Raw genomic sequence first — 26931 nt, 5'->3', positions numbered from 1 at the left:
CTCAAAATCATCTTCAATTACTTGGATCATCCACTGCCATTTCAAAGCAAACACCATTCATTAGCATGAACTAGAATGCAGCTTATCTGACAATTACTCCCTTTACAACCTACCAATTTAATTGACTTTCAGGAGCTGGGCATTTTCTTAGAATTGAAATTTAATATGAAATAATGTTAAGGGACGAAATATCGTGCTTGCAATTTTTGAATCCAAATCGTTGTCTTCAAGGAATAGATTCTTTAAATCAAAATGTTACATTTTAACGTAGGTTTTTTTAATGAACCATAAGGTTTAAAATGATTGGTTAATGCTCCCCAAATATTAGAGGGGAATTAAAGAAAATGATTAAAGGGAAAACTCAGCAGGGTTATAGCCTTGTGATATATTACTTAGTGGCTTTGCCTGCTGTTCACACTGAATAGCACTGGTTCTTTTTATAAGAAAATGTTCTAACTTTAAAACAGTTCAATAGTTTCCTTGTTGAATTGGAGTCATGAAGGGATGATTAATATATAACCTTCTGATATTTTTGGATGTCCCCAAATCAAAAGCAAAAAACAAATTGAATTTAAGAAGTTCTAAGAATTGAGAAATGGTCTATGCCTCTCTGACCTGAGAGCTCCTAATTAATCTCTTCCTTCAGACAGAATATAAAAATGTAATCCAGTCATATCTGTACAGACACCAATATATTCTAGCGTGAGATTCTCATACTTTTGCTCTCATCGTTGGCATTGCTTCACCCCTTCCTCATACCCATAAGCCAAGACTAATCAACACCACCCTGGTAAAACTCGAGAACTGTAAGAATTTGGTGGTCACTAGCCCTTTGCCCACCCCCCCCCCTTCCATTCCTCTCCTCACCCCATTAGATCATTTAAAATTGCACAGAAATTTTGCAAATATAAAATTTTTTAAATTATATTTCATCCCTCAAAGGGTTAAAAATAAGTGGCTTGTCATGCATGTATTCATTAAATCATAAATGGAGCCATTCCTACTGTTTTCAATTAGAACCTTGTGGAACCGTTAGAACTTCCTCCATTGTTTTTGACTGTTTTTTTTTGTACTTTTCTGTAACTCATACTCTGCAGGAGATGACTTTACATACAGGTTTATCATTCCCACTGACTCCTGATTAATCCTGCAATAGCTTTAGAAAGAGATGATGGAAATTAAAGAAATGCTTTAGCAAGCCTACCTGTCATATTTCAGTTTAGAAGGGCTGAAAGCAGTTGCTTATATAGCATCCCCTGGGCAGTTAACACTGGCGTAGGATGTCACCATATGTGTTGTATCACAGAATAGAGGTTCCCACGATTTTTTAAAAAATGGACCAGAAAAATCTAAGATCTCATCTGCACTGCATTAACATGATAATAGCACATTTCATCGAAACAGGAAAAGAGAACAAAAAATCTTTGTTCTGCTTGACATCATTTTCTGACTTCAATTTTTTTGCACAGATTGTCCCTGGATTTCCAATCCCCATTTCCCGGATGTAAGCCGTGAAGTTTGAAGATTACACACATAATTTAAAAAGAAAGCCTGCCATCGCACATTCCATCTACATCATTAATTGCTGACCTGTACCTTTTCTTTTTGCCTGCCAATCATTCTACAGTTAGAAAGACATGGCTAATCAAGTTGTAGGCTCCTGTTGCTCATTCTTGAGTGTGTCTTCGAGTATTTTCTTAACATTTAGGAATGTTTTTCTCTCTTGGCAAATCTGAGCTCAAGAAAACATGAGTATTTTCCACACTTCCCACTTCCTTATGTTTTGGATTTTTTGGGGGGAAAATGCTGGCAGTTCATCGGGTTTGCTCAATAAACTGTGCCAGGTTAGTCCTGGCACAAGGACAGTGGGGCCATTTAATTCAATGGAGAGTAACAGCTGCAAAGTTGAAAGGAAATGATTTCTTAGAACCATAGAACATTACAGCACAGAAATAGGTCCTTCGGCCCTTCTAGTCTATGCTGAACTATTATTCTGCCAAGTTCCACTGACCAGCATCCAGTCCATAGCTCTCCATATCCCTCCCATCTATGTACCTGCTCAAATCCTTCTTAAATGTTAAAATTGAGCTTGCATTCATGACTTCAGCTCGCAGCTTGTTCCACACTCCCACCGCTCCCTGTGTGAAGACATTGCCCCTTTCACCCTTAACCCATGTCCTCTGGCTTGTATCTCACCTACCTTCAGTGGACAAAGCCTACCTACATTTACTCTGTTTAGACAGTAGGATCGGTAAGTCTTTTGGATCTCAACTTGGGACTGTGGGAACAAGCTGCAAGGAAAGGCTGGAGCAAGCAGGTTCCAAGCAGATAAATCGGCAGCAGGATTGATAAGAGTTCTTTTGATTCTCTCCATTGGCCAATTAATTTTAGCCAGTAAGAAGAGGGGAAGCATAAGCAAGCAGCCAATGAGGAGTGGCCAGTGTGTGAGTGGCTTAGGGTAGGAGGGGAACTTTAAGGTTTTGGCTTGAGAGGTTTCAATGAAAAGAGGCTGAGGAGAAGATGCAGGAATTGATGCAAGGTAAGGATAGGTTTTTCTAACTTATTTTTCCCTATTTCATAGATAGTGGGTACAGTGAACTGGGATACACTGGTAGTGTGTTGTGCCCCACCTCCCTGCTCTTCCCCCATCTACTCACATATTACCCTGGTTTCCTGCCTAAACCCAGACCCTTCTGAAGACTACTGTGAATTCCTACCCATAGTTATAAGCTAATAAAAGCATTTATTCTCCCTCTAGTCATGAGAGCTTTTATTCATGCCTCAATTTTATTAGCTTATTCCCTAACGATGGAAGCACTACTCAAGCCAGGTAGGCTGCTGATAGACCTTCTGTCCCCCGACATGGATGAGGAGTTCACATACTGGCTGGACTGTTTCCAGGCCTATCTGAATGTGACCAGAGACGTCTTCCACACTGATGAACTCAGAAAGTCCACACTCATTTCGAGGATAGGAATGAAAGAGTATGCAATCATCAGGGACTGCACTATATACAACGCTGCTATCAAGGCGTTGAAGGCTAGGTACTTGAAGTCACAGAACGAGGTACTAGCGAGGCACCAACTTGCTCTACTTCACCAGTGGCCAGGAGAGACCATCGATGACTCCCTGCTGGATCTGTGGATGCTTGCCGAGAAGTGCAGGTATGAAGTGGCTATAGGCTACATTCGTGAGGAAGAACAGATCAGGACACTCTAGTTGTGGGGGTCCTCTCGAGGTACATGAGGCAGCGACTGCTCATATCGGGAAAGAAGGATCTGGCTAGCCATGTCAAGCTGGCCAAATCGCTGGAGCAGGCCGAGCTTGAGAATGACGACCTCTAAGCCAGCGAGCTTGCTCATCCAGGTGTCTTCTTCAAAGGACCAGCTGCTCCTGCTAACCCACCCAGGGATGGGAAGCTCTAACAGGGGGTGCATCCTATCAGGACCGGGGCCAATGAAACCATTCTCCACCACATGCATCCTATCAGGACCGGGGCCAATGAAACCATTCTCCACCACATGCATCCTATCAGGACCGGGGCCAATGAAACCATTCTCCACCACATGCATCCTATCAGGACCGGGGCCAATGAAACCATTCTCCACCACATAGCCAAGGATGGCTATGTGGTGGAGAATGGTTTCATTGGCCCCGGTCCTGATAGGATGCACCCCCTGTTAGAGCTTCCCATCCCTGGGTGGGTTAGCAGGAGCAGCTGATCCTTTGAAGAAGTCACCTGGATGAGCAAGCTCGCTGGCTTTGAGGTCGTCATTCTCAAGCTCGGCCTGCTCCAGCGATTTGGCCAGCTTGACATGGCTAGCCAGATCCTTCTTTCCCGATTTGAGCTTTCCCGTACTAGGGAGTGTTTTTACTGCGGCAAGAGCCAACATCCCCAATCTCGTTGCCCGGCAAAACACTCAGTGTGTTTCAACTGTGGAAAGGAAGGGCAATGGGTGAGGAATTGTTTCGTGAGGGGAAGCCTGGGGAAGTCCGCAACCTGCACCACTCCCAGATCCGATTCCAACCCCAAAACATCTGCCCCGAATTCACCCGAACTCACTTGCTGCACGACATGCCAATGGAGGGTGGCAGTGAGGAAATGGCACAAAAACACCTGGTGGCCATCTTGTCGCAACCCAAATTCAAACTTGGCGCCATCATTGTTGGAGGAAGGAGGAGGATGGCCATCTTGCCGTGTCACAAGGTCGACGCCATATTACCCATACAGGGCAACCCAGGATGGTGGGGACAACTCGAGTGAGGAGCATGGAGTCTCCAGGAACTTAGCCTGATGGTCCTTGATCAGGACATACCTTACCAGCTCAGCAACTCCTTAGTATCTGTGTAGGCAAATGGACATTCCTCTAAATGCCTAATCAACACTGACTCAGGCTCTACTGAAAGCTTCATTGACTCACAGTCTGTGCAAAAATACAACCTGAAGAAGTATCCTTCTAATTACCACATATTTCTCGTGTCTCATTCGCATTCTATGCGTGTTCAACAAAATTGTATTATACATCTGTCATTTGAAAGGGGGGAATTCTGTAAATTTCACTTGTATATATTTGATGAATTGTGTGCTCCAGTGTTGTTAGGTCTGGACTTTCTGTGTCACCTTAAAAGCATGATCTTGGAGTATTCTGGTCCCCTTCCCCCTGTAATGGTTCAGAACCGAGGGCTTCTAAAATCAGAACCCACATGCAGCCTCTCCACACTGAATATCAACCCCCTTCCTCTCTTCGCAAATCTGTCGCTGGAATGCAAACCCATTGCTACCAAGAGCAGGAGGTACAGTACAGCAGAATGAGAATTTATAAAGTTTGAGACACAACGGTTGTTTGACAAAGGTACCATCGAACCTAGCACCAGCCCGTGAAGAGCGCAAGTGGTAGTGGTAAAAGGGGAAACAAGACCAGGCTGGTGATTGACCAGAGCCAAACTATTAATTGGTACACACTTCTGGACGCATATCCACTCCTTCAAATTTCGGACAAGATAAATGATATTGCACAGTATCCGGTCTATTCGACCTTTGACCTGAAAGCTGCCTATCATCAGCTTCAAATCTGTCCAAGGACTGTCCATATACAGCATTTGAGGCTAATAGTCATCTCTATCAATTCCAAAGGGTCCCTTTCAGTATTACTAATAGGGTTTCGATCTTCCAAAGGCAGATGGACAAAATGGTGGATGAGTATGGGTTGAAGGCTACCTTCAAAGACTACTGCGAAACCCTCCCTCAATAATGTCACCATCTGTGTCCACTCCTTGGAAGACCATGACGACAACCTCTAGAGTTTTCGCCACGCAACGAAAACCCTGAACCTCACTTATAAATCCGACAAGTGCATGTTCAGGACTAAATGTCTGGCTATCCTTGGCTATGTGGTGGAGAATGGTTTCATTGGCCCCGGTCCTGATAGAATGCACCCCCTGTTAGAGCTTCCCATCCCTAGGACCACGAAGGCTTTGAGGAGATGCCTGAGGTTTTTCACATATTACACTCAGTGAATCCCTCAAATCGCTGATAAGGTTTGCCCTCTCTTAAAAACCACTAATTACCCCTTCTCGGTTGAAGCCCAAATGGCTTTTAACTACCTCCGGAACCACATTGCGAAAGCTGCCATGCACGTGGTGGACAAAAATGTGCCTTTCCAAGTGGAAAGTGACACTTTGGACGTAGCCCTGGCTATTATCCTCAAACAGGTGGGCAGGCCGGTTGCATTTTTTCGTGGACATTACAAGGCCACGAGCTCTGGAATCCATCGCTGGAAAAGGAGGCTTAAGCCAGAGCTCTGGAATCCATACTGGAAAAGGAGGCTTAAGCCATTGTAGAAGCTGTAAGGCACTAGAGACACTACCTGGCTGATGGAAGATTTATGCTCCTCATTGACCAGCGCTCAGTCGCATTCATGTTCAGTAATGTCAAGAGGGGAAAAATCAAAAATGACATGATTGCTAAGTGGAGGATCAAGCTCTCCACCTACAATTATGACATTCCCTATTTGGCCAGCTTCCAGAGGAAACTGTGCCTCTGCTCACACCGGCCATCTGCGGTCTCTGCATAATGAGCTCTGCCATCCAGGGGTTACCCGCATGGCTCATTTTGTCAAGGCGTGCAATCTGCCCTACTCCATGGAAAACATCAGGGAAATTACCAGGTCTTGCCAGGTCTGCATGGAGGGAAAGCCACACTTCTACCGCCCCGCAATGACGCACCTGATCAAGTCATCCAGGCCCTTCGAACGGCTCAATGTTGATTTTAAGGGACCTCTCCCCTCCACAAACAGGAGCATCTTCTTCCTCTCTGTGAATGATGAGTACCCCACTTCCCATTCACCATTCCATGCCCAGGCACATCCACTTCATCAGTCATAAAGGCCCGAGACTCCATTTTTGCCCAGTTCAGGTATCCCAGCTCATCATTTATTAGTGACGAGCTACATCAATACCTACTGGTGAGGGTATCGCATCCAGCCAGACTACTAGCTACAACCCTCGGTGGGAACGCGCAGATTGAAAAGAGAATGCCATAGTCTGGAAGGCTATCAAACTGGCCCTGAAGTCCAAAGGCCTTCCAGACTCACGCTGGTAGGAAGTCCTCCCTATGGCACTCCATTCCATCTGGTTGCTACCATGTACCATGACCAACGCTACTCCTCACGAGCTTCTATGAACTTTTGAAAGAAGGTTGGCATCAGGAACAACACTCCAAATCTGGCTCACCACTCCTGGTCCAGTCCTTCTCAGAAAGCACATGAGGAGAAGGTGGAACCCCTGGTGGAAAGGGTGAAACTGCTCTACGCCAATCCCACGTATGCCTATGTGGCACACCTGGATGGCAGGGAGGATACAGTCTCCATCAGGGCTCTGGCACCTGCCGAACAGAGGGTCCATTACCTCAGGTGCCCTGCAAGCCATGGAGGTCATTCTCACCAGCCCCCAGTCAGGGCCTCGGGGGATCCAGTTCAGGAGGAAAGTGCATCCTCCTCCACCATAGTGCTGGAGGCCCAGCTCGCCTCACCTCCCTCACAAGGGGATTAGGATACCCAAGAAATCCAAGCCCCCCCCCCCCCCCCCCCACAGTGCTAAGGTGCTCCAGACCCCCGGACTGTTTAAATCTGTAAATTTTAAAATAACTGTATAGTTATTTAACCATTTGTTTCTGAACCCTTGTTCTTTGTCCTCATTCACAGACCCTAAATTCTGCAGGAAGTGGTGAATGCAGTAAATTGGGATTCACTGGTAGTGTGTTGGGCTGATGGCTGGCTCCGCCTACTGTCTCCGCCCCATCTGCCCACATATAACCCTGGTTTCCTGTCTAAACCCAGAACCCTTCTGAAGACTACTGTGAAACCCTACCCTTAGTTATAAGCTAATAAAAGCGTTTATTCTCCCTCTAGTCACAAGAGCTTTAATTCACGCTACAGTGGGAATAGCAGCCAGGGCAGGGACATGCTCCTCCTGCAGGATGTGGATTGTTAGGGAAGCCAACATTATCCCTCATGATTTCACCTGTGACATTCATTCAACTGCAGCTCCTTACAAACATAGTTAGGGAACGGGATCTGGAGTTGGATGAACTCCGGATCATTTTGGAGACAGAGACGGTGATTGTCAGGAGGGTTTTTTTTTTAATGCACAAAAGACACATTGTCAAAGGCAAATTTTCCTTTTATGAAGAGGACGGAAAAGGGGAAAAGGCGGATAGTGCAGTCATTTTATTAAGCCCAGAGCAGAGTGCCAGCTTCCCAGGACAAAAGGGGTGGGATGTGCAGCACAACAGCGATTGCCCTGTGATAGCCCAACCACCCTGCTGCCTGACAGCTTCCCCCACTCTGCTGCCTGACAACCTCCCTGCCCCACTGCCTGAACCCCACTGCCTGACAGCTCCATAACCCCCAATCCACCTCTGGTAAGTGGAGCATCCTAAAGGCAGAGGAAACCTGTCTTTACAGATCACGAATTTTCACTATGAAAGGGCCTCCGAGTTACAGGGACACTGTGTAGAGCTCGTCGAAAGAACCAAAGACTTGTTGATCCAAACCAAGGCTTTTATTAGCAAAAGACCGGAGCTCTTCACAGGTGGCCGACCAGTCCGGAATGATCCGACCTGGCTAGGGACACAACCCTTTAAGGCCCAGACAATAGGCGTGGCTTAGCTCTCAGCCAATCGCTGTAAGCACAGTCTAGATACAGTAACTATATACACTATGTACATTGGTGATAGATGTACTATCACACACTGTCACACCTAGGAAGCAGGAGGAAGGTAGGTGTGTGAGGATCAGGAGAGGGAAAGGGAACTGAGAGTCAGGGCAGGGTACCCCTGTGGCTGTTGCGCTCAATAACAAGTATACCATTTTAGATTCTGTGAGGGGGAACCAACTACTAGGCAAAAGCCACAGTTGTCAGGTCTCTGGCACGGAGTCTGGTTCTGTGGCTAAGAAGGGAAGGGAGTAGAAGAGGTGAGTTGTAGTGGTAGGGGATTCCATAGTTGGGGGACAGATAAGAGGTTCTGAGGAAGAGATTGAATATCCTGGGTGGTACATTGCCTCCCTGGTGCCAGGGTTTGAGATATTTCAAATCGAGTTCTCAGCTTTCTCAGGAGGGAGGGTGAGCAGCCAGATTTTGTAATCCATGTAGGGACCAATGACATGGGTAGGAAGGGTGAGGAGGCCTGCAAAGAGAGTTCAGGGTGTTAAGCGCTAGTCGAAGAAGAAGACCTCTAGGGTAGTGATCTCAGGATTGCTACCTGTGCCACGTGCTAGTGAGGTTAGAAATAGGAGGATAAAGGAGTTCAACACATGGCTAAAGAGATGGTGGAGGAGGGAGGGCTTCAAGTTTCTAGATCACAGGACTCCCTTGCAGTGGAGGAGGTACATGTTCCAACAGGATGGTTTGCACCTGAACTGAAGGAGGACTAAAATCCTTGCAGGAAGCTTTGCTCCGGAGAAGTTTAAACTCGATTTGCAGGGTGGAATGGGAACCACAGTACCAGAGTAGATAGGGGAATGGAGTCTGAAAATGATCGTTAAGGTTTCAGACAAGGTTGGAAGTCATAGGGTTGTGTGTGATGACAATTTTCTCAAGTGCAGCTATGTCAATGCAAGAAATATTGTAGGAAAGGCAGACGAGCTTAGGGTAGATTGGCGTGTGGAATTATCACCTTGTGTCCATCAGTGAAACTTGGTTGCAGGAGCGGCAGGACTGGCAGCTCAATGTTCCAGGCTTCCATTGCTTTAGGTGTGATAGAATGGGAGGGATGAAAGAGGGAGGAGTGGCATTGCCCATCAGAGAAAATATCACACTGTGCTCAGGCAGAACAGACAAGAGAGCTTGTCGACTGAGGCTATGTGGGTGGAGCTGAAGAACAGGGAAAGTATGACTACACTCATGGGGTTATATTATAGACCACCCAACGGTCAGCAAACATTTGAGGTGAAAATCTGTTGAGAGATAACAGACAGCAGCAGGAAACATAAGGTTGTGATAGTAGGTGATATTAACATTCCACATATTGACTGGGATTTCCATACTGTAAAAGGGCTGGGTGGCTTTGAATATATCTGATATGTTCTGGAAAGTTTTTAAAATCAATACATAGAGATACCAAATGGAGAGAGTGCAATACTGGATCTGGTATTAGGGAACGAGGCAGAGCAGTTGACAAAAGCATGTGTAGGGGAACATCCAGAGATCATAATGCCATTGGTTTGAAGTCAACTATGGAGAAGGATAGGTCTGAGATTCTAAATTGGAGAAAGGCCAATTTTGAGGAAATGAGAAAGGATCAAAAATGCATGGATGGAATAATTTGTTTACTGGACAATATGTTGTGAGTAACTGGAAGATCTTCCAAGGTGAAATTTTGAGAGCACAAAATGTGTATGCTCCTGTTAGGATTAAAGGCAAATTTAATAGGCATAGGGAGGCTTTGGTGTTTGAGGGATCTGGTTCAGAAGAAGAGCGAGATGTATAGCAGATATATGCAACAAGGAGAAAATTAGATATTCAAGGAGTGTAACAAATGCAAGAAAAAACAAGAAAGAAATCAGGAAGGCTAAAAGAAGACATAAGGTTCCATTGGCAGATGAGGTGAAGAAAAGTTCTAATGGTTTTAAGAGTAAAAGGACAGTAAGGGATAACAGAGTGGTCGGTTATGTATAGAGCCAGAAGAGATGGGGGAGATCTTAAATGTTTTTCTTTTGCATCAGTATTTATTTAGGAAACAAGCACAGAATTAAAGGAAGTAAGGAAAACAAGGAGTGAGGCCATGGAACCAAAACAAATTAAAGAGGAGGAAGTGTTTGCTGTCTTAAAGCATAAAGGATGGATAAATCCCCAGAGGCTGAGAAGATATTCCCTTGGATCTTAAGATAGACTAGTATAGAAATTGCTGGGGCTCTGGCAGAAATATTTTAAATGTCCTTAGCCACAGCTGTGGTGCCGGAGGATTGGAGAGTAGCTCGTGTTGGTCTGTTGCTTAAAGAAAGGCTCCAAAAGTAACTCTGGAAATTATAGACTCGTGAGCTTGACATCAATAGTAGGTAAGTTATTGGAAGGTGTCCTAAGCGATTGGATATACAATTAATTGGATAACCAGAAACTCATAGTCAACATGGCTTTGTGTGTGGTAGATTGTGTTTAACCAATCTTGTAGAGTTTATGGAGGAGGTTACCAAGAAGGGTGTGGATGTTGTAAGGCCTTCAGCAAGAACCCACATAGGAGGTTAGTCAGAAAGGTTCAGACACTAGCTATTCATGGGGAGGTAGTCAACTGGATTCAACATTGGCTACGTAGGAGAAGCCAGAGAGTGGAGGTCGATTTAAAAAACTAAAAACACAAACCTGGAGAAACTCAGCACGTCAAGCAGTGTCCTTTATATAGAAAAGATAAAATACATAACTGATGTTTCAGGTTTGAGCCCTTCATCAAGTTATGTTGGCAGGTAACTGAACAAAAGAGTGGTCGCAAAGGCAGGAGGTGATAGGTGGAGAAGAGAGGGTGGAGAGATGGCTAGGTGAAGGGAGGGGAAGGGTTGGAGGAGAACTGGAAAGGGCTAGGGGAAGGGGGGGAGGGGAAAGAGAAGAGTAGGTTTGCAGAAACCAGAAAAGTCGATGTTAATGCCATCTTGCTGGAGAGTACCCAGGCAGAAAATCAGCTGTTGTTCCTCCAATTTGTGGGTGGTCTTGTTGGAACAGTACATAAGGCTATGGACAGGCATGTGAGTGTGGGAGTGTGACGCAGAACTGAAATGGTTGGCTACTGGGAGGGAGCAAAAGTGCTCAGCGAAGTTATCTCCCATGTAGAGAAGGCCACAAAAGGTGCAGCAAAAGGACCTGAAGATACACAAGTGAAATGTTGCTTCATTTGAAAGGCCTTTTTGGGACCCCAGATGACGGTGATGGAGGAGGTATGGGCGCAAGTGTTGAACCATCTACGGCCATAGGAAAAGGTGCCAAGGGGGCGATTGGTGGGGAGGGATGAGTGCTTGTTTATTAGACTGGAGGCCTGTGACTAGTAGTATGCCTCAGGGATCAGTGCTGGGACTATTATTGTTTGTCATCTATATCAATGATCTTGTTGATAATGTGATAAACTGGATCAGCAAGTTTGCAGATGACACCAAAATTAGAGGTGTTGTGGACAGCGAAGAAGGTTTTCAAAGCTTGCGTAGGGATCTGGACCTGCTGTAAAAATGGGTTGAAAAATGGCAGATGGAATTTAATGCAGACAAGTGCGAGGTGTTGCATTTTGGAAGGACAAACCAGGAAAGGACATACATGGTAAATGGTAGGGCACTGAGGAATGTAGCAGAACACAAGGATCTTGTAATACAGATACATAATTCCCTGAAATTGGCATCACAGGTACAATGGGTTTTAAAGTGATCTTTTGGCTTATTGGCCTTCATAAATCAAAGAATTGTGTATAGGAGTTGAGATGTTATGATAAAACTCTACAAAATATTGGTGAGGCCAAATTTGGAGTAGCATATGCAGTTTTGGTCATGTATCTACAGGAAATGTATCAATAAGATTGAAAGAGTGCAGAGTAGACTTACTAGGATGTTGCCTGGATGTGAGGAACTGAGTTACAGGAAAAGGTTAAAGAGCTTAGCACTTCATTTGCTGGACTGTAGAAGAATGAAGGGAAATTTGATGGCAGTGTTTAAAATTATGAGAGGTCTATGCAGGTAGGTTTTTTTCAACAGATAATAGGTGAGATACAACCCAGAGGAGATGAGTGAAGGTTGAAAGAGGAAAGGTTTGGAGAGAACATTAGGGGGAACTTCTTACAGAGAGAGGTGGATGCATGGAACGAGCTGCCAGCTGAAGTGGCAACTGCAGGCTCAATTTTAATTTTTAAGATAAATTTGGACAGGTACATGGATTGGAGGGGTATGGAGGGATATGTTTGGGGTGAAGGTCAGTGGGACAAGGGAGAATGATACTGCAGGGACTGGAATGTCTGAATGGGTTGTTTCTGTGCTGGGTTGTTCTCATAATTTTGAATACCTCTATCAAATCTCCCCTCATTCTTCCATGCTCCAGGGAAAAAAAAAGTCCTAACCTGTTTAACCTTTCCCTGAAACTCAGTTCCTGAAGTCCAGGTAACATTCTTGTGAATCTTCTGTGCACTCTTTCAATCTTATTAATATATCTCCTGCAGTTAGGTGACCAAAACTGCACATAATACTCCATATTTGGCCTCACCATTGTCTTATACAACTTTACCATAACATCCCAACTCCTATACTCAATACTTTGATTTATGAAGGCCAATATGTCAAAGCTTTCTTTACAACTCTATCCACCTGTGAAGTTAATTTCAGGGAAATATGTACAGATTGTACCTCTTTAATCTGGCAATGTTGGGACCAGGCCATTGCTGGACCACAGAAAATTCTGGAAAACAGAAATTGTCCCCTAAGGGAACCCCTGTGTAAACATCAAAGAAAGAACAAAGCATAAAACAGGAAATAACTGTGGGGTAGCACGTTTAGCGTAGCGATTAGTGCTGTGCCTTTACAGTGCCACTGATTGGGACTGGGGTTCAAGTCCCTCACTGTCTGTAAGGAATTTGTACTAATGGTGGCAGATTCAAATGGCTGGACCACAGTAGTTTCCAGACCACAGATAAGAGAGGTGCAACCTGTATCTATAGTCTCAGATCCCTCTGTCCTACCGCACTCCTCAGTGTCATATCATTTACCATGTATGTCCTTTCTTGGTTTGTCCTTCCAAAATGCAAAACCTCACACTTGTCTGCATTAAATTCCATACATCATTTATCAGCCCATTTTTACAGCTGGGCCATATCCCTCTGCAAGCTTTGAAAACCTTTTTTTGCCGTCCACACGCTTCCAATCTTTGTGTCATCTGCAAACTTGCTGTTGCAATTTACTACATTTTTATCCAGAATATTGAAATAGATGGCAAACAACAATGGACCCAACACCAATCCCTGAGGCACATCTCAGTAGTCATAGGCTTCCATTCTGAGAAGCCATCATTCACCACACTCTCTGGCTCCTCCTGTGTAGCCAATGTCAAATCCAGTTTACTATCTCACCATGAAGTCTTGAGTGTTTGAACCTTCCTGACTTACCTGAATGTGGAATCTTGTCAAAGGGCTTACTAAAGTTCATGTAGATAACATCCATAGCGTTTATTTCATCAACTTTCCTGATACTCTTCTCAAAAATCTATCAGATTGGTTAAACATGACTTACCACATGCATATCCATGCTGAATTACTCCCTGGCTAGCCAAATACATGTATATCTTATCTTTTAGAACTCTTACAAATAATTTGCCTACTACTGATGTCAGGCTCACTGGCTTATAATTTCCAGGGTTATATCGAAAGCGTTTTTTAAACAACGGAACCACATAAGCTATCCTCCAATCCTTCGGCACCACACCCACGACTAAGGACATTTTAAATATTTTTGCCAGAGCCCCTGCAATTTCAACTCAAGTCTCCCTCAAGGTCTGAGGAATAAATTCTCAGGCTCTGTGGATTTATCCACCCTTTTTGCTTCAAGACAGCAAACACCTCCTCCCCTTTAATCTGTATAGGTTCGATGACTTCACTGCTTATTTTCCTTACTTCCTTAGATTCTGTGCCAGTTTCCTGAGTAAATATTGCTGCAAAAAAAAACATCAAAGATCTCTCCCATTTCATCTGGATCCAAACATAGTCGAACATCCTGACCTTCAAGGCAACCAATTTTATCCTTTACTATCCTTTTGTGCTTAGATACTTGCGTAGAAATCCTTAGAATTTTCATTTACATTGAAGTTTTTTCTTGCATTTTTTATACTCCTCAAGTCCCTCACTTGGTCTGTGTTGCCTATACCTCTCTTCTTTTGAATCAGATCTGCAATATTCCTTGAAAACCAAGATCCCCATGCCTTCTAACTTTGCTTTTAATCCTATTAGGAACATACAAACTCTGCACTCTCAAAATTTCACTTTTGAATGTCCTCCACTTACCTCACACATCTTTGCCAGAAAACAAATTCTCTCAATCCATGCATTCCAGGTCCTGTCTCATTTCTTCAAAATTGGCCTTTCTCCAATTTAGAACCTTAACCTGAGGCCCAGATCTATCCTTCTGCATAATTAACTTGAAACTAATGGCATTTTGATCATTGGACCCAAAATGTACTCTTACATATACTTCTGTCACCTGTCCTGTATCGTTCCCTAATAGGAGATCCAGTATTGCAGTATCCTTTAGTTGGTACCTCTACATTGATTGAGAAAACTTTCATGAATATATTTGACAAACTGCAAGCCCTTCAGCCCTTTTACGGTATGGGAATCCCAATCAATATGTGGAAAGTTAAAATCCCCTACTACCATAACCTTGTGTTTCCTGCAGCTGTCTGCTATCACTCTACAGATTTGCGCCTCCAATTGTCATTGACAAATGGGTGGAATAGAATACAATCCCATAAGTGTGGCCATATATTCCCCGTTCCTCATCTTCACCCATATTGCCTCAGAAGCCAAGCCATCTGCTCTGTCCTGCCTGAGCACAACTCTGATATTTTTCCTGATGAGCAATGTCACTCCTCCCCCTTTCATCCTTGTCAATGGACAAGAGTGCAGCTTTGGCAATATCAGTTTTAATTCTCTCGAAAGCTTTCAGGGCTGCTGGAGAGTGAGGGAAAGATTTTGTGTCAAACAGGGGGCGTGCCTTCGTATCGTAGTCACGTACCCATTTGCAGTAGTAGGATAAGAATCCCATACACCCCGTAAGGGTTTTTGTGGAGTCTGGAGGTGGCAGCTTCTTAAGGGGTGCCATTCTTTCAGGATCAGGGCAGATTTCGCCCTCGCCAACAATGTAGCCCAGAATGGGTAGTTCTGTTGCAATGAAAACACATTTACCCTCGTTAAATGTAAGGTTGAGTACTTTGGACGTCACTAGAAATTTTTTTAGTTTGTTATCATTCTCGGTCTGGGTCTTACCACAGATAGTGACATTATCCAGACAGGGCAACGTACCCTGTAACTCATACATGCTAACGATTTTCTCCATCTCCCTTTGAAACACTGACACACCGTTAGTGACTCCAAAAGGTACCCTCCTAAACTGGTATACCCCCCCCCCATCAGCTTCGAACGCTGTATAGGGTCGTTCGTGTATTTTAATGGGGATTTGGTGGTAGACTACTTTCAGGTCGATAGTCGAGTACACTTTATATTGTGCTATTTGATTAACCATTTCATTGATGCGAGCCAGGGGGTAGGCGTCCAAGTTAGTGCAATGGTTAATTGTCTGGCTGTATTCAATAGCCAGTCGTTTCTTAGTGTGATTTTTCACCACCACCATTGAACTCCTGTTGGGTTCAATCACCCCCTCTTATGTAGTCTCTGAGTCTCAGCCTTAATAAACTCACGGTCCTCTTTGCTGTAAGAATGGCTCTTAGAGGCAATTGGTTGACACTCGGGAGATAGATTACTGAACAGGGAGGGAGCTTTGATCTTTAGTGTGGACAGAACACATCCCCCAGTGTGGGGGATGGTAAGTGTGGGTAGCAGCCCATCAAAATTTCACACTACACTTTTCATCTGAGATTGAATATCCAACCCCAGTAACACGGGAGCCCAGAGATCAGGCATTACGAAGAGCCAAACATCAGCAAGACAACATCCCTGCAAGTTCAGAGTAACTTTACAGTTGTCCCGTATAGTCTTTTTAAGTTTGTTACAAGCGACCGATATCCGTCGGTTCGCTGGATATCTCCGAAAATTTAAGGCTTTAGCAACCTTTTCATGAATGTAGCTGTCAGTGCTGCTGGAGTCTATTAAGCAATCGACAGTCTCACCATTCACCTCCCCCTTCATAGTCGACCGTTCCAGTCCGTAACAACCCCCAAGCTTTACAGTCAATGAAGCTATCACAGGGGATCTTTGTGTTGATCTCACCTCGCCGTCACTTGAAGTCGATTCAGTGGGCTCGTCTGAAGATCCCCTCTTTCCATTCCAGAGGCTCTAGGATGAATTTTCTTAGTGCTTTTCTTCTTCTTCTTATCAGTGGGAGTATTTTTTGCTCTATGTGCTTTAGCAAAGTGGCCATGTTTCCCACAGTAGCTGCAAGTAGCGAATCGAGCCAGACACTTTTGTCTGGGGTGCCAGCTCTTATTAAAGAAGTAACATTTGCCAGGTGTTCGTCCCTTTCTCTCCTTCAGGGTTCCTGCACTCCTGGGTGTTTCCTTTACAATTTCCAGTATTTCGCTGGACCACATAGCACTTCTCAGTGTTCTGGCTAGCGTGACTGCTTGGCCATAGAGGCTTTGTTTCTAGTAGCTTCTGACAGATGTAACTGGAGTTGATTCCGTTGACAAAAGCATCCAGCTTTAAAGCATTGTGGTGTTGTTTAACATTGACTGCCTCAACATCGCATTTGTTTGCCAACAAGTCGAGAGCCAATGCATAGGCAGCATCACTTTCCCCGGGTTTCTGGTGTCTAATCAGCAACTAGTGCCAGGCAAGTACCACATTCTGTGGCACCGCATAGTAAGCAGTCAATCATTCCGGGGCTATAGCCAGAATCACAGCTCCTCGAGTTACAGGAAAAGGGATCTCACCCAGTAAGGAATTCAGGTGACCACACTGTATCGCTTCATCGACCACGTTGTTCCGAGCCATGTAGTAATCGAAACAAGTAATCCAGTGGTTGAAGATTTCTCTGGCCCTCGGGGCAGACTGGTCAATTATCAGCCGCTCTGGCTTGAGTGTTGCGTCCATTTCTACTAATAAAATTGAAGTGCCAGTTAATGAAGAAATTGAAGGCTGTGTAGTTAACAAGGAATCATGGCTTTTATTAGTAGAAACTCAGTAGTACAATAATGAATGATAATGGGTGCGTACACATTTATAGCTAAGTGGAGTGTCTTTAGTGGTAGAGATAATACATGTCCAATGTCAGTAGAGCAGACTAAGCACAGTGAAAGACTGACAGCATGACACAGATTCATCACATAGTGTATCTGTAACTCCTGTCTATCAGACCCTCAACTTCCTGAATGAACCAGAGTTCATCCAACTCCAGCTCCAATTCCTTAACTCGGTCTTCATTTACATTTACCTTTAATGCATTGATTTTAATTTTGAATTTTTGTAATGTATTTTCCTTTTTTAAATTATCAGCTTTCAAAGCTAAATTAAAAATAATTTATTGCTATATTAACTTTTCAAAATTTTTGGATATTTCTCAGATAACAGATGAAATTAAAGACCATGACACATCTGACAGCCAGCTAACTGTAAAGCAATGGTAAAGGTTCTGAAAACACCCACTAAATGTTCAACATATATGATACATTAAACCCATTAAACAATATCATCACACAATGAAAATAAACAAGAAAATTGTGTCATCTACTTTTACATACTGGGTCAGCCCTTTATGAGGCTGTGGTGGATGTGGCTGTGTGTGCTAAATTCTACAGCCTTCTGTGTTCTGGATACTCAAAGTGCTAAATGCAACCAGTCAGTATACTTTCCACAGTGCTCCTGTAGAAATTTGATAAAAGTATCTAACAACATGCCACATCTACTGAGCCTTCGTAGAAAGTAGAGGCTTAGCGTAACTTCCTCATAGTTGTCATTTCATGCTAGCTCTGGGAGAGGTCTTCTGATATGTGGAATCCAAAGAGTGTGACGTCATTAACCCCTTCCACCTCCATTCCACCTCCAATGGATACAGCTGTGTTGTCCTTCGGCACAGGTAAAGATATTTTACTGATATTTTGGGTCTGAGCCCTTCTTCATAGCAGGCAGCCATCTGATTAAAGACTGGGGAGAGGAAAGAGGAACAATGAGAGGCGGAGGAGAACAAACCAACAGACAAAAGGTGTTAATTAGATATGATGAGAGGAATGGTAAGAATTGATTGTGGCTCTGTGAAAGGAAACAGAGAGAAAAGGGAAAAGAGAGAGTGGGAGAGAGAAAGAGAGAACTAGAGGAAAGGAAATAGGAGGGTCAAAGATGAGGGGTTGGGTTGTTTAACATAAACCGGATAAGTCTATGTTAATGCCATACGATTGGAGGGTGTCCTGATTAAACATGCGATATTGCTCCTCCAATATACAGGTGGTCTCAGTCTGGCAGTGCATGAGACCATGGACAGATATGTCAGCAAGGGAATGGGATTGGGAATTGAAATGGGTGGCCATGAGCATTTAGGAAATAGAGCAGGGGACTAAGCCTGCAGCCTTGCGGTGCCCTGTGCTGACGGTTGTTATAGAGACCAATTCTTTCACAAGGCTGCAGGAGAGAGAATCATTCAATTTACTGTGTGGAGATTCCAAACACATTTTCTTTTGCTACCGTTTAATATTTTCAATCATTTTCCAATGTGAAGCTTCTTACTTTTCTATCTTTAGCAGGTGATGAGAATTTTATTTGTTGAACTGACACCATCTTTCCTGTCGCTGTCACCCTTTCTTTCAAAATTTACCTGATTGTGCATGGAACTTCAGTTTATTGGAGTTTACTCTTATTCCTAGGAGGTACAGTGATTTTTCTACTCTGCAAGAAACAAACTTCTCCATTTAATGACTTAAAGGCACAAGTCTGGAGTGTGATGGATTACTTTCCAATTGCATGGATGAGTGCAGTTCCAACAACATTCAAGAAACTTGACACAAACCAACATGAAGCAGCTGCTTGATTGGCTTTCTTCCACCACCATTAACATCCATCCCCCACAATAATGGCAACACATTGTTCCAGTGTGACAGCCACCAAACCTGCAATCTACAAGGATGAGGGCAAAAGCTCCACGGAAACCTTACTATCATCAAGACTTCCCTGCACACCCAAACTTTGAGCCCCTTGATGTGAAAATGTCTTTCCCTTCCTTCATCTTTTCTGGGTCAAGGATCTGCAATTCCCTGTCTGACAGAACCTTATGAGGACTGTCAACCCCTGTGTGAACTTCACAGCTTGCAGGAGTCATCGAAACACTTCCTTCCAAAGGACAATTGAAAATAGATATCTGTGTATGTACTAGTCATCAATTACTAAAGACAGGTTCAATACTGATTCCATGGAAGAGGCCTCTAAAGTGATTCTACAAAGTGCTGCTAAGGTGATAATTTTCAGAGAAAAATTGTGTGCATTTTCAATATATAGACTAGTGGTTCTCAACCTTTTTCTTTCTGCTCACATAGCACTTTAAGTATTCCATATGCCATAGGTGCTCTGTGATTATTAAGGGATTGCTTAAGGTGGTATGTGGGTGGAAAGAGTTTGAAAACCACTGTCTTAATTGTACATAATTGACTCGTTATGTGCATGGTTTCATAACTCCAAAGAAAATGGACCAATGACAATTTCTCTCAAGCAAAATATTTCAGTAACAATTGGGTCTTGAGGAGTGGTTCTCAACCTTCCCTTCCCACTCACATAACACCTTAAGCAATCCATTACTAATTACAGATCATCGATAGCATAGGGATTACTTAAAGTGGTATGTCAGTGGAAAGAAAAAGGTTGAGAACCACTGATATAGACCATGACTATAAAACCTTTAAAATTGTATAGTGTTTTATTATGTCACCAAAGATCCTTCGAAATTCATGTCCCTAAACTGTCCTGATCTTTTTTTAATCATTCCAATGTTAACATTGACAGTAACCAGGGAGTAAAATGATGAACTAACCTGTTTAAAAAACAATGGTGGTGCTGCCAGAGCTGTTGTAACAGCAGCACTGCTGCTGGTGTGGACCTGGGAGAGCGGGGAGCAGAGACACAGTGCTCCTCTTCTGAGTCCAACTGCCCAATCCTTATGCTGGCAGCTCCATAATTGACTTGTTAAAGAAGCCGATAGTGTTTTTATCTAAAATCCTGCAACATCTGTGCTGGCAGCGACCTCGAGGGGTTGTAGACTCTAGGGGAGCAGCAGACCAGCACAGGGCACCAGAAATGGGGAGAAACCCCACTGAGGATAAGGATGAGAGATGATCCTGCAGGACGGATACCACAGCAGTAGACAACCAAGGGGACGAAGAACAAACACAGGCTGTTAACAGCTTGTGGTCAAAGGACCCACACAGACTGTGGGCTGCTAGAGACTATCTCATGAGAACCAGATATCGAAAATAGGATTCGAAAATGTGCTGAGGGCAAGAAGGGCTCCCTTGAGCACTGAAGGCTTTCTGATCATATCTGGTGTTTGATCTGCAGCACGGGGTTGCCAATCAAATACTTTCTGAATACCAGAGCAGGTTCAAGTTCTGACCAACTCCTGCACCTAATTAAATTCTTTTTTCTTTGGCTTGGCTTCGCGGACGAAGATTTATGGAGGGGTATGTCAACATCTGCTGCAGGCTCGTGGGTGACTGACAAGTCCGATGCGGGACAGGCAGACACGGTTGCAGCGGCTGCAGGGGAAAATTGGTTGGTTGGGGTTGGGTGTTGGGTTTTTCCTCCTTTGTCTTTTGTCAGTGAGGTGGGCTCTACGGTCTTCTTCAAAGGAGGTTGCTGCCCGCCAAACTGTGAGGCGCCAAGATGCACGGTTGGAGGCGATATCAGCCCATTGGCGGTGGTCAATGTGGCAGGCACCAAGAGATTTCTTTAAGCAGTCCTTGTACCTCTTCTTTGGTGCACCTCTGTCTCGGTGGCCAGTGGAGAGCTCGCCATAGAACACGATCTTGGGAAGGTGATGGTCCTCCATTCTGGAGACGTGACCCACCCAGCGCAATTGGGTCTTCAGCAGCATGGATTCGATGCTTGCGGACTCTGCCAGCTCGAGTACTTCAATGTTGGTGATGAAGTCATTCCAATGAAAGTTGAGGATGGAGCGGAGACAGCGCTGATGGAAGCATTCTAGGAGCCATTGGTGATGCCGGTAGATATATACTTGCATGTATATTCACAGGTGGAAACAGCCTTTTACTGTGCTATGGTTCATAACTAGCCACCTACAACATTTGCCAATAAAACCGGCATCTGTGTGGCTTCAGAGGCCACAAGAGGACTAGATACAAATCCACGGACCCTCAGTGACTCTGTTTCTCCTACAGGAAAGGGTGCTCAGCAATACTAATGGTGACTCTTTGACCCCCATATGGCAGACTCAAGGACATTTTGTGTAATATCACATTTTCTGTTTATCACATGACAATAAAAGAATCTTGAATCTTGTAGTCAGCAGCAAGAAAAATACAGAGCCTGCATGATGTAAAGCAGAAATAAAATACAGTCTTTTAAAACAAGGTTGAGGAGAAACAGCTGGACACTGATATAGAGCACACTTCCATGGCATCCGAGAGTGGATCTACAACAGGAGCAATATAAGCAGGAGTCAAATTTTTGCACATTTTCTCTATAAGTTTATGTTTTCTTTTAATTAAGTGTGGCTTTCATTTGGTGAATTCTGGTGTTGTTAGTGTGGAAATAGCAAAAAAAACATTGTGCAATATACAGGAATTCATTCAGTCAGAACATGACTTATCAAGGTCAGTTATATTCTCAAACCATTTAGTTTTTCATTTTGGACTATTTAAGGTCTTTATTTTCACAATGTAAGGGTTTCAATATTACACAGATTCAATGTTGCACAGATATCAAGGGACTGGGGAAAATACCACCTTCACTATATTTGTGTATTTTTCCTACTATAATTTCATTTTTCTTTTTCCTTAATTTTTCTTAATTTTTTTTCTCTGGGTAATATCATCAAAAAAATTTTTTTTTTCCCAAAGACTTTTCCAGGAGGCAATCAAACATTTGTCAGGAGAATCAAAGAATAAATATCAGAGGATCAAATCTACTGTGTGAGTTGCAAGCGGGTGTAGGTGACTAATTATAAAGCACAACCCAGATAAAGGCTATTTCCACCTGGGAATGTACATGCAAATAATTTAATTAGGTGCAAGAGTAGGTCATAAACCACTTGAACCTGCTCTGACATTCAAAAACGTCATGGCTGCTCCAACTGTAACCTCAACTCTGTCATTTTGCCTACCTCCAGTAATTTAGCTTCCTCTTTCTAATCAAGTTTCCATGTATCTTCACTTTCAAGTGTGAGTCTCCACAGCCCCTTGCTGATGAGACTTCAAAATACTCAAGATAGTCTGAAAGAAAAAAAATCTCATCTCCTTAAATCCATGACCCCTTATTTTATGCAGTGGTTCCTCCTTCTATCTACTTGTGAAAGTGGAAACATCCTCTCCACATAAACCCTACCCTTACTAAAAAACATCACACTATAATCTTCATCTTGCATCATATGAACATTTTTTTCAAATTAGTCTTTTTTGTTTCTATCAAAAAGAAAATTCAAATACCTTCTTTCATTGAACCTTATATTTCTCTCTCTCTCTCAAACTCTTTATGTCTAGGATCTTAATACATTAATGCTCTCAGGGAGAAATGCTGACTTACTGATCAAGTCTTTCCCTTACTCTGTTGTTGAACCTTCATAGAACATAGGGCATTAGAGCACAGTATGGCCCTTCAGCCGACCTATATATTCATACCGGAACCAATAAACCCTTCCAACCTTGTAACCCTTTTTCATTTATTCTTACATCCATTATCTGTCTAAGAGTCTCTTAAATGCCCCTAATGTTTCAGCGTCCACCACCACCTCTGGCAAGGCATCCTAGGCACCCACAACTCTGTGTAAAAAAAACACCCCTGATGTCTCTCCCAAACTTTCCTCCCTGTTCTCTGGTGTTTGCTGCTCCTACCCTAAGAAAAAGACACTGGCTGTCCACCTTATCTCTGCCTCTCAGGATCATTTAGACCCCTGTTAAGTCTTCCTTGTTCCAAAGAAAAAAGTCCCAGTTCTGCTAGCCTTGCCTCATAAGACTTATTTTCCAATCCAGGCAACATCATGGTGAATCTCCTCTGCACCCTCTCCATAACTTCCACTGCTCAATATTTGTAACATTAAGCTCTTCAGTGTGGGGTTGGAAAACAGGATATCTTCATTTGCTTGCAAAGGTTCCTATTTGACTTGTAATGGGGAGAGTTCAGAAAATACAGAGGCTGTTTTTGTCTGAAATATGCAAAGTCATTTACTGTATGCATGTTTGAAATGCTTGAGCCCATTTCCTGTTGAAGTCTGCTCAACAGGAATCAGGACGAGGCAGTTCTGGTCACAATTCACTGTAAAGCAGGTGTCGCTTTTCTGCTGAATTGATAATATAGAAAGATAGAAAACAAAGTTGTGCCAAACCTTAGAAATTACTGACTTACCCATAGCCCTCTATTTTTCTAAGCTCCAAAAGTCTCTTAAAAGAGCTTCCACCACCGTTGCCAGCAACCTATTCCATACACCCACCACTTACTGTGTAAAAAAAACGTACCCCTGCCATCTCCTTGTGTGGCAACCATTTTAGCCCTGGGAAAAATCCTGACTATCCACACGGTCAATGCCTTTCATCATCTTACACTTTTCTATCAGATCACCTCTCATCCTCCATCACTCCAAAGTGAAAAGGCTGAGTTCACTGTTTTCATAAGGGCATGCACCCTAACCAAGACAACATCCTTGTAAATCTCCTCTGCACCCTTTCGATGACTTCTACATCCTTCCAGAAGTGAAGCGTTCAGAACAGAGCACAGTACTCCAAGTGGGGTCTGACCAGGGTCTTATATAGCTGCAAAATTCCTAAATTCAATTCCACGATTAATGAAGACCATACACCGTATGATTTCTTAACCACAGAATCAACCTGTGCAGCTGCTTTAAGTGTCCTATGGACTTGGACCTCAAGATCTCTCTGATCCTCCACACTGCCAGAGTCTTATCAAAGGCCCTTTTACACTGCCCATGAAAGGAGGTAATTAATCATCTTTTTACCATTTCACTTAACTGTGTGAACACGAAGAATGCAGGATGGGGGGTCATTTTCATTCTGGTACTTATCCATAGGTAGCATCACAGCCAATGCATTTTCCATTGGCTCTTGTGTAAAAGGTTTACCAGCCTTTCCACTGTAATGCTGCAGGTGCCACCTCCTTTTGCACCATGATGCAAGATCCCTATGTAAAAGGATGCACTGAACTGGCTTTTCTTGGTACACTCTGATCCAACCTGTCTTTAAACACGGGTTGTTGACACATCAATTTACTGGGATCTCAGAATCAAAGGGGTAATATTCGACCTACCAGAATGAACCACTTCACACTTATTTGGTTTGAACTCCATCTGCCACTTCTCAGCCCAGTTTTGCATCCTATCAATGTCCTGCTGTAACCTCTGACAGCCCTCTTCAACTATCCACAACACCCCCAACCTTTGTGTCACCAGCAAACTTACCAACTCATCTCTCCACTTCCTCATCCATGTCATTTATAAAACCTTGAAGAGTAAGGGTCCCAGAAACAGATCCCCGAGGCACTCCACTGGTCACCAACCTCCATGCGGATTATCACCTGTCTACAACCACTCTTTGCCTTCTGTGGGCAAGCCAAATCTGGATCCACAAAGCAATGTCGCCTTGGATCCCGAGCCTCCTTACTTTCTCAATTAGCCTTGCATGGGGTACCTTGTCAAATGCCTTGCTGAAATCCATATGCACTACATCTACTGCTCTTCCTCCATCAATGTGTTTAGTCACATCCTTAAAACAATCAATCAGGCTCTTAAGGCAAGGCCTGACTTTGACAAAGCCATGTTGACTATTCCTAATCATATTATACCTCTCCAAATGTTGGTAAATCCTGTCTCTCAGGATCTTCTCCATCAACTTACCAATCACTGAAGTAAGACTCACTGGTCTATAATTTCTTGGACTATCTTTCTTTCTTGAATAAAGGAACATCCGCACCCCTCCAATCCTCCAGAACCTCTCCTGTCCCCATTGATCATCAGCAGATTCCACAATTTCCTCCCTTGCTTCCCACAGTAGACTGGGGTACATCACAACCAGTCCCGGCGACTTATCCAACTTGATGCTTTCCAAAAGCTCCAGCACATCCTCTCTCATAATATCTACAAGCTCAAGGTCTTCAGTCTTTTGAAAGCCATCAGTACAATCACCAAGATCCTTTTCCACATTGAAGACTGAAGTCAAGTATCCATTAAGTATCTCTGCTATTTCTTCTGGTTCCATACACACTTCCCCATTGTCACACTTGATAGGTCCTGTTCTTTCATGTCTTATCCTCTTGGTCTTCACATGCTTGTAGAATGCCTTGGGGTTTTCCTTAATCCTGCCCGCCAAGGCCTTCTCATGGCCCCTTCTGACTCTCCTAATTTCCTTTTTAAGCTCCTTCTTGATAGACTTATAATCTTCTAGATCTCAAACATTACCTCACTATCTGAACCTTTTTTAGGCTTTTCTTCTGTACTCGATTTTTTATAGCCTTTATACACCATGGTACTTCCCTGTCTCACTGGAATATACTTATGCAGAACTCTACACAAACATCCCTGAATATTTGCCACATTTTTTCGTACTTTTCTCTGAGAACATCTGTTCCCAATTTAAGCTTCCAATTTCCTGCCTGATAGCCTCCTAATTCCTCTTACTCCAATTAAACATTTTTCTAACTTGTCTGTTCCTATCTCTCTCTCCAATGCTATTATAAAGGAGATGGAATTATGATCTCTATCTCCAAAATGTTCTCCCACTGAGAGATCTGACACCTGACCAGGTTCATTTCCCAATACCAAATAAAGTACAGACTCTCCTCATGTAGGCTTATCTACATATTATGCCGAGAAACATTCCTGAACACACTGAATAAACTCCACCCCATCTAAAACCCTCACTCTAGGGAGATGCCAATCAATATTTGGGAAATTATAATCTCCCATCACGATAACTCTGTTATTATTACACCTTTCCAGAATCTGTTTCCCTATCTGCTCCTTGATATCCTGTTCCCATTGGGCGGCCTATGAAAAACACCAAGTGTAGAGCTCGTCGAAAGAACCAAAGACTTGTTGATCCGAACCAAGGCTTTTATTAGCAAAAGACAGGAGTTCTTCACAGGTGGCTGACCAGTCCGGAATGATCCGACCTGGCTAGGGACACAACCCTTTAAGGCCCAGACAGTAGGCGTGACTAAGCTCTCAGCCAATCGCTGTAAGCACAGTCATTGCACTCTAGATACTGTAACTATATACATTGGTGATAGGTCTGTACTATCACACCAAGTAAAGTTAGTGACCCCCTTCCTATTCCTAACCTCCACTCCAAAGACAATCCCTCTATGACGTCCACCTTTCCTGTAGCTGTGACACAGTGCCATTCCCTCACCTCTTTTACCTCCCTCCTTGCCATTTCTGAAGCATCTAAAACCCAGCACTTGAAGTAACCATTCCTGTCCCTGAGCCAACCAAGTCTCCATAATGACCACCACATCATAGCTCCAAGTACTGATGCACGCTCTAAGCTTATCCGCTGTGCTCACAATACATTTTGTGTTAAGATTGA

The sequence above is a fragment of the Narcine bancroftii genome, chromosome 4, assembly GCF_036971445.1.
Source record: "Narcine bancroftii isolate sNarBan1 chromosome 4, sNarBan1.hap1, whole genome shotgun sequence".
Taxonomy (NCBI): Eukaryota; Metazoa; Chordata; class Chondrichthyes; order Torpediniformes; family Narcinidae; genus Narcine; species Narcine bancroftii.
Note: the sequence above shows the minus strand (reverse complement) of the source record.